Source organism: Culex quinquefasciatus, chromosome 2 (genome assembly GCF_015732765.1).
Source record: "Culex quinquefasciatus strain JHB chromosome 2, VPISU_Cqui_1.0_pri_paternal, whole genome shotgun sequence".
NCBI lineage: Eukaryota > Metazoa > Arthropoda > Insecta > Diptera > Culicidae > Culex > Culex quinquefasciatus.
In genome coordinates, this window is record NC_051862.1 from 206,834,317 (window position 1) to 206,848,455 (window position 14,139).

The 14,139-nt window shown below is 34.1% G+C and overlaps 1 protein-coding gene across 2 annotated transcripts in view; it reads left to right on the forward strand.

Annotated features, from left to right (window-relative positions):
* Nucleotides 1–294: 294 nt before the first annotated feature.
* The window catches only part of LOC6054171 (nitric oxide synthase), a 151,106-nt gene continuing 137,261 nt past the window's right edge, over nt 295–14,139 (forward strand). For both annotated transcript variants that reach the window (XM_038252986.1, XM_038252987.1), the window contains exon 1: nt 295–1,026. The gene's annotated coding sequence lies outside the window, so the exon portion shown is untranslated. The remainder of the gene's footprint in view (nt 1,027–14,139) is intronic.

Sequence of the window (14,139 nt, forward strand, 5' to 3'; positions counted from 1 at the left end):
TGAGTCCCCAACATTATGTTGTGAACAAGCACCGCAAAGCATAAACTTCCAAAGCTTCGCCAAACCCCCATCACTTCGTGCATTTTCGTACAACTGAGAACCCAAAACAAACGGCAACTCAGAGCGCAACAGGAAGAAAGGGCGTGAGTTCCTTTTGAAACCGACTGTTGCTCTGCAGCATGCCTGCTTGGATCCTTGTGCAGAATCCCGCCGTCGACGGAGAACGGAAAGGACGACAAGCGCGAAACCTGGTCTCTGGGCTGAGTCGCACCAGCAGCATCAGGCCAAGAATCGACTAAAATACAGCAATCTTGTGTTAATTTGGCCAGTAGCTTGGCGCAAGCGGTAGCGTTCACATCGCGGAACTCCTCTCCTCCCTGGGAGGTAACGGGCTGGTTTGTAGTTTTTCTGTGTGTGGCAATGTCTAGTGTGCTTTTGGGGACTTGGTGAAGTGATTTCCTGGTTTTTGTGGCTGCACTTTAAAGTGTGCTGGATCTTTAAGGGAAAGTGTTGAACTTTTTCTCTGTCTTTGGAAAGACAAGAAAACAAATTTGTTTGGGAAGTTTAAAGAAGTGTGAAGTACCGTGAAGCTTGCAAATTTCAGAAAGTGAATGAAATAAATTTGGAGTTTGAGGAGAAAATATAAATTCAAAAATAATTAAAAGAAAAGATCAACTGCAGAAGAAGAATTTTATGAAAGTGACAAAAAGTTGACCAATTTCCAAAGGTGTAAAAAAGAATAAAAGAGCAGAAGAAGAATCCAGCTGTGAGTGTGGTGTCCTGGTGATTTCGTACAATTAATGAGCTAACTTTTTGCACATTTGTCTGGTGCCGGAGAGTGTGGTCTGTTCTGGTGAAGCATTTTCGGAACAAAGTTGTGAACCTTCCCCCCTGCAGTGTGATATCGATTGGTGGCGCGAAATAACATTGTCGTCACATACTGTTTTGGTGAATTGGCAGAATTGGCGAGTGTGTGTGCTATCGGAACCTGCGAAATTCTGCAGAAGGGCGTCAATTGCTGTTAAGGTGCGTGGTAGTTAATTAAGCTTAAAATTAATTGAAACTTTATAGTTTTGAGAAATGATGAACAACTCACAACATAAAAATAGACATCTTGAAAAAATATTCTATTCCGTTGGATTTGGACTGAGGTCAATAGCTGATGCTAATTATTCGCTAATTGATACAGAGAGCTTGAAGCGTGATGAATTGGCTTTGAACGATTCTGCATTGAAAATAGAAAAATGAGTTGGACTGTGTTTTGTTACGGTCTGACAAACACTTCAGCCGGGCGCGGTGCTAGTTTATCGCTTTGTTTTTCATAGTTCGAATCTTTATTATGTGGTTTTTAAGTGATATAACTCAAACAGTTCTTAGCTTTAAAAAAAAACACACTTCAAAAATGACTACCCTAAGACTGTGCCTAAATTTCGTCTTGATTTAGGAGAGTTTAGCCGTGTGCGATTTTCCTGGTTTTTTCAAATAGTTTTCATAAGTCTTAGTTTAGATGTGATATATGCAATTCTTCACGTTTTCGCAAATGGACTTCTCGTTGTATTTTTTTTTATTTGGATGGAATCCTTAGAATTAAAAAAGCCATTTTGCGTCATTGATTTCTCAAAATAACTCTTCATAAAAACTTGGGAGCTGTCCAGTGGACAGTGTTCCTTCCTACACAAGTGCTATGAAAACGTTTCAAAACCCGATTCTTGGGAAGGGATTTTTTCATCGATTTGATATCTTCGGCAATGTTGAAGGATATTATTAGGACTTTTTAGAAAAAAATTGTACTCGAAAAAAATCTTTCTTTTCTTATTTAAAAAAATCTTTTCCATTTTTTTTATAAGTTGCAGTGAACTAAAAGTGCCAACTTGTAAGCTGAAGTGCATTGAAAGACGCTTTTATTTTGTCCAAGTCACAATTTAAAAATAAAAATTGAAAAGTTTCGAAATAAACTCCAAATTCTTTTCAAAAATAACTTTTGATGCAAAATTTAATTTCAATCGAAAAGTATTTTACTGTATTGCCATTTTTTTAAGTTGTAGTTATTTTTTCAATTCAATTCAATTCGGTTTTATTAGTGAATAATCATGTTACAATAAGTTCTTTTGCAGTTCATAACAGAGTTTTGGAGTTCCTTTCAGCTGTATGTTGAAGCTCATTCCATTTTGGAACGATTATTGCTTATAACTAAGAGATTACCAAGAGTAAGAAAAAATATAGAAAAAACTTACAAAATTGTTATTATTTTCATGGTATTTTTTCTACATTTTTTCAGATGTTAAAAGTAGTGTCAATGCTCGGCCAGAACTGATTTTTTCCGACTTTCGGTAACAAAAAATTAAAATCGGTAACAAAAAATTAAATCCAAGTGCTTGCCTTACCTTACCGTTTTATTACGATATCTCGGAAAGTATTATCCAATTTCAATGTCATGAAAAGAAACCTTTGTGAAATTTTCTCATCCCATTGAATACAATATTTTCAGAATTACAGAGTTCCAATCAATATTTCAAATGGACTAAAAACTGATTATTTCGCATTTTTGAAATGTAGAGAATTGCTCAAAAGTTGTTTTTTGGTCTTAAGATAATCAAGAAATTAAACCCTACATACCAACCCTACCAACACGTGTGCTTTAAAAAGTTTTTGATAGAAAAAGCTTTTAAGTTTTTTAGGTCAATGTTTGGCTTCACTATTTTAACATTGCATTGGGCAAATTTTGAAAGCGGTTTTTTGAATTGTAAATCAAGTTTGTTTCATCAAAATGCGCATTTTGTTGTATCAATATGTAAAAAAACTAATAAAAAAATTGGAAAAAATACAATACTTGCGCAATTATCAAACTATAAAATATTTAAAGAAGAATTATTGAAATTGGTAACTCGGACAGACAAAAATAGATATCAGAAAACAAGGGTTTTAAAGTGTTTTCAAATAGATTGTTAACTATCAGATCAGATTCATTCTAATTAATTTTCGAACATTGACACCGGTTTATTTTGAAAAGAATATAGTTTTAATCTGCCCACCATTGAAAAACGGCTAATATCCACTTTTGGCAAAAACGAGATATTAGGTCTATTCCCGTACTTGCAGAATTGCAGAATTTCTGCAGCTTCTGCAGAATTCTGCAGCCAGCACAAGTCACCTTTTTGCAGCGCGTTCCCGTACTTTTCAGCTCGCTCTCTTCATCTCTCTCTTTTGCAGAAGTTCTGCAAGGAGAGAAACCGCAAAACTTTTGCCTGGGTAGCGCGTTCCAATACTTTTTCTTCAATATTGTACACAGTTGAGTGGATTTACTCAAATTGGGTATTAAAGTTTTTTTAATTATTTCAACATATTAAAAAATGGTTCACAAAAAAAGTTATTGAAAGAAGTTTACCTCTATAACGGGGATATTATTTTTTATGTAGTACAACATTTTATTTAAAAAATCAAGGATGTATTATTTATAAAGTAACTAGAAATTAATTATGCTTAAGTAGAAATTAATATTAGAAACAACTCAATATTGCATTTTCATTAGGTAAACAATTTTACCAATGAGTGTGCCAGGTACGTTAATAAATATGATTTAAAAAAAACAAACAAAGGTTTTATATAGAAGGGACCAAAAACACATGTTTTAATTGCAGAATGTTTGAAAGATTATTCATAATAACATAAATAAATGATGACTGGATGTCACATGAACGAACAACGGTGACGCAGCGAAATTGACAAATTTAAAAAATGAATCAAAAACTCAAAATTTTTGAAACACCTAAATTAAGAAATCTGGAAATTAGGAAATCCATGAATAAAAATATAAAAAACTAATATTTTCAAATTGAGAAACTTTCAAAAAACATAAATCAGATATTTGAGAAATTTCAAATTGCAAATAATTATATCAGAAAAATAAAAAAATAAATCACATGTTCAAAGCTTAAAAATTCAAATAATAAAGTTTATATGTAAAACTAAACATTTCAAAATGTTTTAAATTTCAAAAGAATCTTAATTTTAAAAATTCAAAATAAATAAATAAAGGTTGAAAAAATCGAAATAAAAAACACAAAAGTTTGAATATTTATGAGTTCAGAACACCGAAAAAACAAAAGCTAGAGTTAAAAATAATGAGATAGAAAATTAATGAAATTGAAATTTCAAAAATAAGTAAAATTAAAAAATTCTGCAAATAAAAAAAATTAAAACTCAAACATAAATAAAATAGAAACAGTCCGAATTTTCAATCTCTAGATCCTCTAAATTTAAGTTTCTAACCTAAAATATGACTCCAAAAAATGTGTGTTTTTATGATTCAAGATGGCGACGAATTTAGGAACTTTAGAATTTAATAATTTGAGAATTCAGGAATTTAAGAATTTAAGAATTCAAAAATTTCAGAGTTTCAGAATTTTAATTTCGACAAAATTACATCATTTTTTTTGTTCATATAAGAATACAAATTGGTAGCACCGTTGTCTGTGGTTAAAGGTACAATTTATTATTTGCCAATTAAATTTACCTGTTATTTCTACACACATATTTAGTATATTCAAAATCAATTTAGGATCAAAATTTATCCCTAAACAAATATTTATTTGAAATTTTTTAAACTCCAAAGAAATGTGTCTTTTAAATGTTTTTAAAACAATACGTTTTTATAGTACAATATTTTTGTTCAGGTACTAGCCGTGCTGTAATACTATGGCTTAAGTAATCAATTTTTTATCAGGTAAAAATAATAACACAAAAAATCGCTTTATCATTTACATGAATGAACTAAGCCTGAAATCGTGAACATAAAAAAATCGTTCTCAATAAAACCAGACATAAAAAACTACCCCAAAATCATTTATTATTAAAATTAATAATAAAATGCTTGATTTCACCCAACTTGCAAATTTTATGTAAGCGTGTACTCAGCATCCATCACATCAAATTGCAGTAACTTTTCAACAAGAAAGAGAAGAGAGAGCTTGCAGAAAAGTACGGGAACGGTTTTGCTGCAACTTCTACCTCTCTCACTGCAGAAGTTCTGCCTGAGAGAAAAGTTACTTTTGTTGCAGAAAAGTACGGGAACGCTCTGCTGCCGTTTTTGTGCAGAATTGCAGAATTCTGCAGTACGGGAATAGACCTATTAGCACCAGGTGGTAGAGGATGTTCCAACGCATCTTCTGGAACTTGAATTTCACTGAAATAGTGTTAGACTTGGCTGCCGATGCGAAAAACCAAATGGCTAATATGCCACTCTTATGGGAAATTGCCTTGACAGAGATTTAGTGACAAACACTAAAACGCGTTTTTCTCGGAATACTTGATTTGGCATAATAGCCGAATTTTTAATTATGGGCAGTAATGGTAACAAGAACATTCATAAAAAGCCCGTTTGAAGGCAGCGATCTGTCTAATAACAACGAATCAAAAACATAGTCTTAAAGGTGAGCAAAAAAGAATTTATAGCATTAATGAAACTTTATCACGTTTTTAACATAACTAATAATTACCACCAGATTAAAAGTTATTCTATGCTCGTGTATTCTCTTTTCTCTACCGAGAAAAAAAATATAATTATGGGATGGACGCATTACATCTGGGAAGGGGTACATCTTTTATGTCAGAACATTTGTAATTTTACCTCTGAAAATGTGTAATTTTACCATTTTTCTGTTGTAATGTCAGTCTAAATTGGATAAAATTACATCATAAAAGAGGTAATATTCAAGCTTCAAAAGTTACACCTTCCAAATTTACATATTTGAAACAGCGGAAATCAACGGTTACAGCAGAACAACTATCCAAGCAATCATCGATAAGAAGGAAAGAAAACTCCACAGAACCTCACTCACAACCCTTACGCCATCAGTAGAGCCACTACGAAGAGCAGCAGTAGAATTCGACTACAGGATAACACGCCCATTACGACAAAAACTGGCTAAATTTGGCATCGATTTAGTGTTCAGCAGTAGAAACAGCCAGTTGGAATCCATCTTAGGTTCAACGAAAGACCCCATACCGACTTTAGGCAAACCCGGCATCTACGAGGTATCCTGCGGCCACTGTGATATGAGCTACATTGGACAAACTAAGAGATTGCTGCAAACCAGGTTGGATGAGCATATAAACACATATGTCAGAATTGCCAAGGAGGAAATACGGAAAGGATTTGTCCCCCATTTCAAGTCAGCAGTAACCGAACACATCATCGAGGAAAAACATAACATCACAACTAGCGACGCGGTCATCTTAAGACACATAACAAACCCATCGAAGCTGGCTGTCGCCGAAAGTTTGGAAATCTTCAAGGCAGGCAACAAACGTTTACTCAACAAGGATTCAGGTAACGGCTCAACGTGGCTGTTTAAGCTGTTACCTATACAGGCACAAAAGAAGAACGAGGAGGTAGTACCTACAGTAACTACAAATACGGATACACCAGCGATGAACCTTCAGTCGAGAACAGAACACTGATGAAGTCTGCAAGTAGTAGACGAAATACGTATCTGTCAAGATATTAAAAAAAAAAAAAAAAAAAAAAAATATATAGCGGAATTAAAAGGAACAACTCGTCTCTTTGTATTCACAAATTTACACAATTTTTTACTGTGTATCTAGATAGGATTCCCAGCAAGCATAGTACAAGAGAGCACACATACATCGTATTGTTACCTTAAATTCGGTATGAAATTGCAAAATTGTTATTATTTTGATCGGGAATGCGTTTTAGATCAACATTTTAAATTTTGAAAAGAAACAAGTAAAAGTCGGAGTCCTTTCTACACTCATTTCTTTATCTACCTATATTTTTTTTTGTTTTTTTTTTATCTGCGATTTTCTAAAATTTTCATTGCTTTCAAGAATGGCCAAACTTCTCTCTTCAGAGGAATTTCAATACGATTGAAAGAAAAAAAAATATTGTAGTTGCATAAAAGATATTGAAATGCTGACCACAGTTAGAAATGTGCTTAAACGAAAAACAAACTAAAACAAGATTGCAAATTAACACTTTCCAAATATTGCCAAATCAACATCAAATAATAAAATAAAATATTAACATATTTCACCAAACTTCTAAATTGGTATTCCTTCGTAACAATAAAACAACCCTTTCTCTATCAACCAACTCACTGCACCTGAGCTCATCCAGTCTGGCGACGAATCTTCTAAATTTCAAGAGATAATTTCCTTTCAAATGAATATTAATGGCACTGTGCTTGCATCCCGGTGCTATTTCAGCCAAATGCTAAACATTTCCACCACCAAACGACGCTCTTTCCCAGTGGATCTCAGCGGAAAATTCAGCTTTCTTAAACCACCCACTCCTCTTCTGACTTCTCCTACCCACGAACACACCGTCCAAGTCCATCAGCATAATTTAATCAATTCGAACACAGCGATTTGGCAGCATTCGAGAGCAAGCTGATGGAAGAGAAACCTCCAAAAGCTAAATTAAATCTTCTTTTGATCGATTCTATCACCCATCAACCACTTCATGGTGACCCCCCCCTGGGGGAGGTGGTCCCGAAAGTGAATTATCCAATGTTGACTCACCTTTTCGTTCTTTAACCAAATAACACAGAAGGCAAAAAGTGAACACATTTCAACGACCAATCAATTGCGACAAATAGTTTGACGAAAAAAACGTGACTGAGAGCGAAAAGTTTCGCAATCAAATTTGTGTTGCTCTTTTGCCCCTCAACCAGCTTTCCACGTGAATTCCTGGGAAAAAAAACTAACCGAAGGAAGAGTGCACAAAACACACATGAATGCAACAAACTTTGAACGCGTGTTTGAAGGGGAAAATTCTGCTGACGGCAGGCGACGAGCGTATGTGAAGCAACATTTTCCTGATGAACCCTCCTGGAAAGGGGTAAACAAACTGTATGCTGAGCATTTTGTTGAACAAACTTCTTGTCGTAGGTCTTTGCTTTTGCAGTGTACCTATGCTTGCGGGGAGGTAAGTTTTGTGTGTTTTGCAAAAATGGATTGATGAAAGAGATGGGAAAATTTTGTAATGCACTTACATTAGGTTTACCTCATGTTTTGTTTTTGATGAATTTGTTCTTTAACGTTTTAAAACCAGATTTTTGTTTTGTTAATTTAAAGTTAGAGATTTTTTTTATAATCCTTTTATCCCCTAATTTTTTTTCCAGCGTTTTTTTGCCTGTTCAAGGATCATGTTGAATAACTTTTGTTCTACTTAACCTCTTCCCGCCCAGAGCAAAATCGTGATTTTCTGCGTGTTTCACCATTACTCGTAACTAGATCGACCAAATTGGATAACATTTTAATGGTTAAAAGCATATAAACTAACGCAGGTTGAACCAGGTTTTAAAAATGCTAGTTGCAGAGAAATTTAATTTTGAAGGCAAAAATGTTCGGTGCTCTGGAGTAACCATGGGCATTAGAGTGTTAGAACGTTACTTCTCTTGTTTCATGTGTTTCTTCATTCAGTTTTAATATTTTTGTATGCATTATCCCGTTTTACAACCATAAATCGTTATCTTTTGGGAATTTTCTGGTTTTCATAATTTTTCTGTTTATTTAGATGGAAAAATGATACGAAAATCTGTATGTTTGAAAAGAATTTTCTGATCAATTTGGTGTCTCTGGCAATGTCGTATGTATTGTCGTGGACTATTCAGAAAAATAAGCAGACGGATTTTTGCCGAATTTTTAAATATGAACAATTTTAGCCCAAAACAGGATTTTTTTAGGTGCTTTTTTCTCGACACTCAATATTTTTATAATTCAAAATTTAAATATCGCCGTATCTCGAAGCCGTTGCATCGTATCAAAAAGTGGTCAAAATCAAATTTGTAGGAAATTGGACGGGCTTTCTGATATATACACTGAAAAAAAAAACACGTCACATGATTTTTTTTATTTTCAAGTTAAAAAGTCAAAGTGAGCCCACGATGTTTTTTCGTTTAAAATTTTTGTGAAAATAGCCTAAGATGTTACAAAAATACTCATGAAAAATTCAGGATGGAGCAACTCACCTTAAAAAATACAAAAATCATTTACTGATACTGTTCTTTTTAAAAGTACTCTGAACATCAAAATTTTAAAAATCGAATAGATTTCCCAGACAATTCTACATAAAAGTCTCCATATTGGCCACTGCCCAATCCATGTGAAGTTACAGCGGCTTTAGAAATAAAAATGTTGAAAAACTGTTTTTTGATGGTTTTTGGCAATTTCTATATAAAAGACTTGATTTTTCAGGCTCGTAAATATATTTAATTGAAAGCTCGTCCAATTTCCCATAAGATTGCCTTTAACCACTCTTCAAAAAAAAAAAAAAAGTTTTTTTGTTGATTTAAGCTAATTTACTATCCAGGTTACTACCAGCCACTACACTGAAAAAAATATTCTATTTTCAGTTATAAGCAATGTAATTGAATTATATCTGTAAGCCTATACTTCCAATTGAAATGTGGTCAAAGACAATGTTATGGGAAATTGGACGAGCTTTCCATTAAAAAATATTTACGAGCCTGAAAAATCAAGTCTGTCATATAGAAATTGCCAAAACTATAAAAAAAACATTTGTTTAACATTTTTATTTTTAAAACCGCATTAACTTCACAAGGATTGGACATAGGACAGTGGTCAATATAACTTTTATGAAGAATTGTCTGGGGAATCGATTGCCATATTCGGTTTTTGAAAATTTTGACGTTTGGAGTACTTTTCAAAAAAAAGTTTCAGTAAATGATTTTTGTGTTTTTTAGGTGAGTTGTTCCATCCTGCATTTTTCATGAGTATTTTTGTAACATCTAAGGCTTTTTTCACAAAAATTTGAAACGAAAAAAAAATCGTGGGCTCACGTTCCAATTTGACTTTTTAACTTGAAAATCAAAAAATGCCATAAAAGTGGCGTGTTTTTTTCAGAAAGCCCGTCCAGTTTTCTACAAGTTTGTCTTTGATCACTTTTTGATACGATGCAACGGCTTCGAGATACAGCGATATTTAAATTCCGAATAATAAAAAAATATTGAAAACACTTACGCCCTGTTCAAATGTAATAAGCGAGTGAAACTAGTTCCATATACATAAAAATTGCTTACATAAGTGTAGGATAACATGTCTACTAAGTTTCATTGAAATCGGAGAGGGTCGAGAAAAAAGTACCTAAATAATTTCCGTTTTGGGTAGAATTGCTCTAAACTTTTTTTTTCGCAAAAATTCAATTTGTCAAAATCAGCATTTTTAAATTTTATAATTGTTTGATGTGTTTTAGGGTAACAAACCCCGAAATATGGACCATACAGAAGTTTCTGAGTGTTTGTTATTAAATTATCAGAAAATTGATGTTTTCAAGGTCTCGCCCAAACAGCCCCTCAATTTTTAATGTCGATATCTCTCCTACTAAATGGTTCAATTTCTAATGTTAAAAAATAAAACACTTACGAAATTTTCTGATCTTTTAAAACAAATTGTAGGAAATTTTGGAATCATGACTAACGTTTCAAAGCCCCTATAGAATATTTGGCAATTTTTAAATGTTAGTCACGATCCCAATTAAATGTGAACCGGGTAATTCTCTTCCAACTCACACGAAATCGGGAAAAGTTGCCCCGACCCCTCTTTGATTTGCGTGAAACTTTGTCCTAAGGGGTAACTTTTGTCCCTGATCACGAATCCGAGGTCTGTTTTTTGTATATCTCGTGACGGAGGGGCGGTACGACCCCTTTCATTTTTGAACATGTGAAAAAAGAGGTTTTTTCAATAATTTGCAGCTTGAACGGTGATGAGATAGAAATTTGGTGTCAAAGGGACTTTTATGTAAAATTAGACGCCCGATTTGATGGCGTACTCAGAATTCTGAAAAAACGTATTTTTCAACGATAAAACCACTTAAATTTTTTGAAAATTCTCCCATTTTCCGTTACTCGACTGTAAAAAATTTTGGAACATGACATTTTGTGGGAAATTTAATGTTCTTTTCGAATCTACATTGACTCAAAAGGGTCATTTTTTCATTTAGAACAAAAATTTTCATTTTAAAATTTCGTATTTTTTCTAACTTTGCAAGGTTTTTCTTAAGAGTGTAACAATGTTCTACAAAGTTGTAGAGCAGACAATTACAAAAATTTTAATATATAGACATAAGGGGTTTGCTCATAAACATCACGAGTTATCGCGATTTAGCGAAAAAAAGTTTTGAAAAAGTTACTTTTTGCGTTTCTCTTTGTTTCGTCGTCCGTGTCTGTCGCGGGTGACCCTGAACGGCCATGATCAACGACGACCAACATTTTTAAAACTTTTTTTCGTAAAATCGCAATAACTCATGATGTTTATAAGCAAACCCCTTATGTCTATATATCAAAATTTTGATAATTGTCTGCTCTACAACTTTGTAGAACATTGTTACACTCTAAAAAATAACCTTGCAAAGTTAGAAAAAATACGAAATTTTAAAATGAAAAATTTTGTTCTAAATGAAAAAATGACCCTTCTGGGTCAATGTAGATTCGCCTCCGTCCCTCCGTCACGAGATATCAAAAAACGGTCCTCGGATTCGTGATCAGGGACAAAAGTTACCCCTTAGGACAAAGTTTCACGCACATCGAAGAGGGGTCGGTTCAACTGCTGTGTGAGTTGGCGAAAAATTACCCAACCATCTTTTGTCATATCCTGAAAATGGGAATACTTAGTAACCAAAAAAAAGAATAAAAAATTGATATTTCCCGAAACTTTTTTGTTGTTGTGTGAAAAATGTTAATCATAAGTTTGGATTTTTCAAGTGTAACGCTGAATTTTCATTTTGAACATCTACAACAAAGATTGATGTCTTTATCAAGAAATTAGTTCTTAAGAATCAATATATATTTTTTTGTTTTGATTACATTTGTGAATGGACTGCTACCAAAAATGATTAACGATTTGTTTATGGACAAAGAAATGACATAAAATGATTTCGTTGGTCATAAAACGAAACCATTTCCAATTTACATAATTTGTATAGAAGAATAACCTAATTTGCTTTATAAACCATTTCTACTTCTATAATTGTCTTCAAGAACGTATGGGTTCGTATTTTGAACCTTAGTGAAGTAGTCATGTACAATACTATTATGGTTTGAACAAAGGTACAGGATTTTTTTGTTTAATGCACATTTTTTTTCATTGTTTTCTGTTATTAGTTTGAGCTGTGGTTTTAATTTTTAAATCATTTTTATAATTTCATAAAAAGTAATGAAACACCTATGTTTATTGTAGATAAATCAGAAATCATAAAACTGATAAGTACCATCTTCTTCTTTTCCACGACATTTCACGCGAAAATAATGGCTGTGTAAATAAATGATAAAAACTATCCCATTGCACGCAATTTGCCACGATTGATGGATGCGGGGGGCCGCCGTGAAACTCAAAATCTGATACTTTTTGATGGTATAATTTATTCATACTTCGAAGCAGATTCACCCACTCTCATCCCCACCCCCCTTCCCCCCATCATCTTCAACCTTGGTCAAAATTTGCTTGTTAATGTAACCACCATCACTTTCCCAATCAGAAGAGATGAATTTGGGGGGTGGAGAGGAAAAAGAATCCTTTCTCAACCGAGCATGAAACATTCAATAAATCCATGGCGGTGGCCCAAATCCCGTTGCCCGAAAGAAAAGAGCAACAAATCATGCTTTCCATTTCGGCCAGCGATGCTTTCTGCCCAGGCTTATCCCCGTGTAACGGACATTTTTTTAACGATCAATCAATTTTCCATCTCCACAGTCTTTTAAGGGCGGAAAACCCCTTTTTGCGAAAAAGGTTCGAACGGGGCTCTTCACGATTTTACTTTGGTTTATCTTTTTTATATTTACCGATTACCCGTTTAATTCTTCCCGGTGAGCAACATCGAAACTGCCACAGCTTTTTGGAGGTGAACAAAAGTGGATTTTGCTGAAAGAACTTAAATAAATGAATGTTCTGAAAAGAATAAAAAAAATCAATTTCGCATGCCTCCCTGCCAAAAAAAGCTGTTCTTTCATCTGGTCAAACAAAATCGGATCACGCTGGAATGACCGTAAGCTTCTCTGGCCGCGGATTGCCAACGTCGGTGAAGATCCGTTGTAATCTGGTTCGGATTACCAAAGTGTACACGACAACTGCAAGCAAAAGGAAGCGAGCCAGCAGGTGTGGTTTCACGGGATCCTCATTCGAGATGTGAATGGAATTTCTTACTCTATGAATGGAACGGCGTGAAAATATTTGAATTTTTGAAAGTAAAAAAAATCTTATTACAAATTTCAGAGTGATTCAAAGAGGGCTTGTTTAAAAAAATCTATTATTCTTAAAATTAAAAATTTTGAATGATTTTTTTAAAAGTCTTCGACGGACACACCGTGTCATCCTCAGTACAGAAATGTGACTAAAGCTCTTGCCGGACATAAAAGTGTTCCTTTTTCCCCACCACGGTGTCGTGTAGCAATACGGGATGTGAGATTGTGACACAGAGGTGAACACGGGGTAATTTTATGCTCCTTCAAGCCTGACCCTCCTTCAACAGAGTTGGAGGTAGTAGCTAGAAAGGTGGTCGCTGATGATTGTCCCTAATGATTGTTATTCAGTGGGCGGATTGCATAACCTGGGATTTCAGAACCCTTGGACTTTATCAAAATGTTCATTGAGGGGTTGTTTTTCCTTTTTTGTAGTGGTTTCGTTTCTTTTACACACACAGAAAAAAAAGTTGAATGTGAACCTGATGAAAATTCAGAAAAAAACTGATGAAAATTCCCCAGTTCCTGATGTAAGATTACGCTTTTATTTTACACAAAATCCGTTTTTCACTCTCACAGTCATTAGACTTTCTCATATATTCGATATTCAACCGAAATTATGATCAAATTTCTGAAGACCGCATTCAAATGATTGCTGTCACCACGCAGCTCAAGCAAAAAAGAGAGACAAAAGAAAGCAAGAGAAAGAGCATGGGCCTTCGGGTCGCGCGACTGCTTGAGTGTCGAGATCGGCATTCGTTCGTTTCAACTTCGTGTGCGTTCGTTGGCGGTCACTTCGTAATGATGGTCAAAATAAAGACGCATCGAATAAATTTTGAAATCTATTTTGCATTAAGGGGAGGCCAGCTGATAACTGTGTAATATCAACCTATAATGTTTCAATATCATCATTTCATCGAAAAAG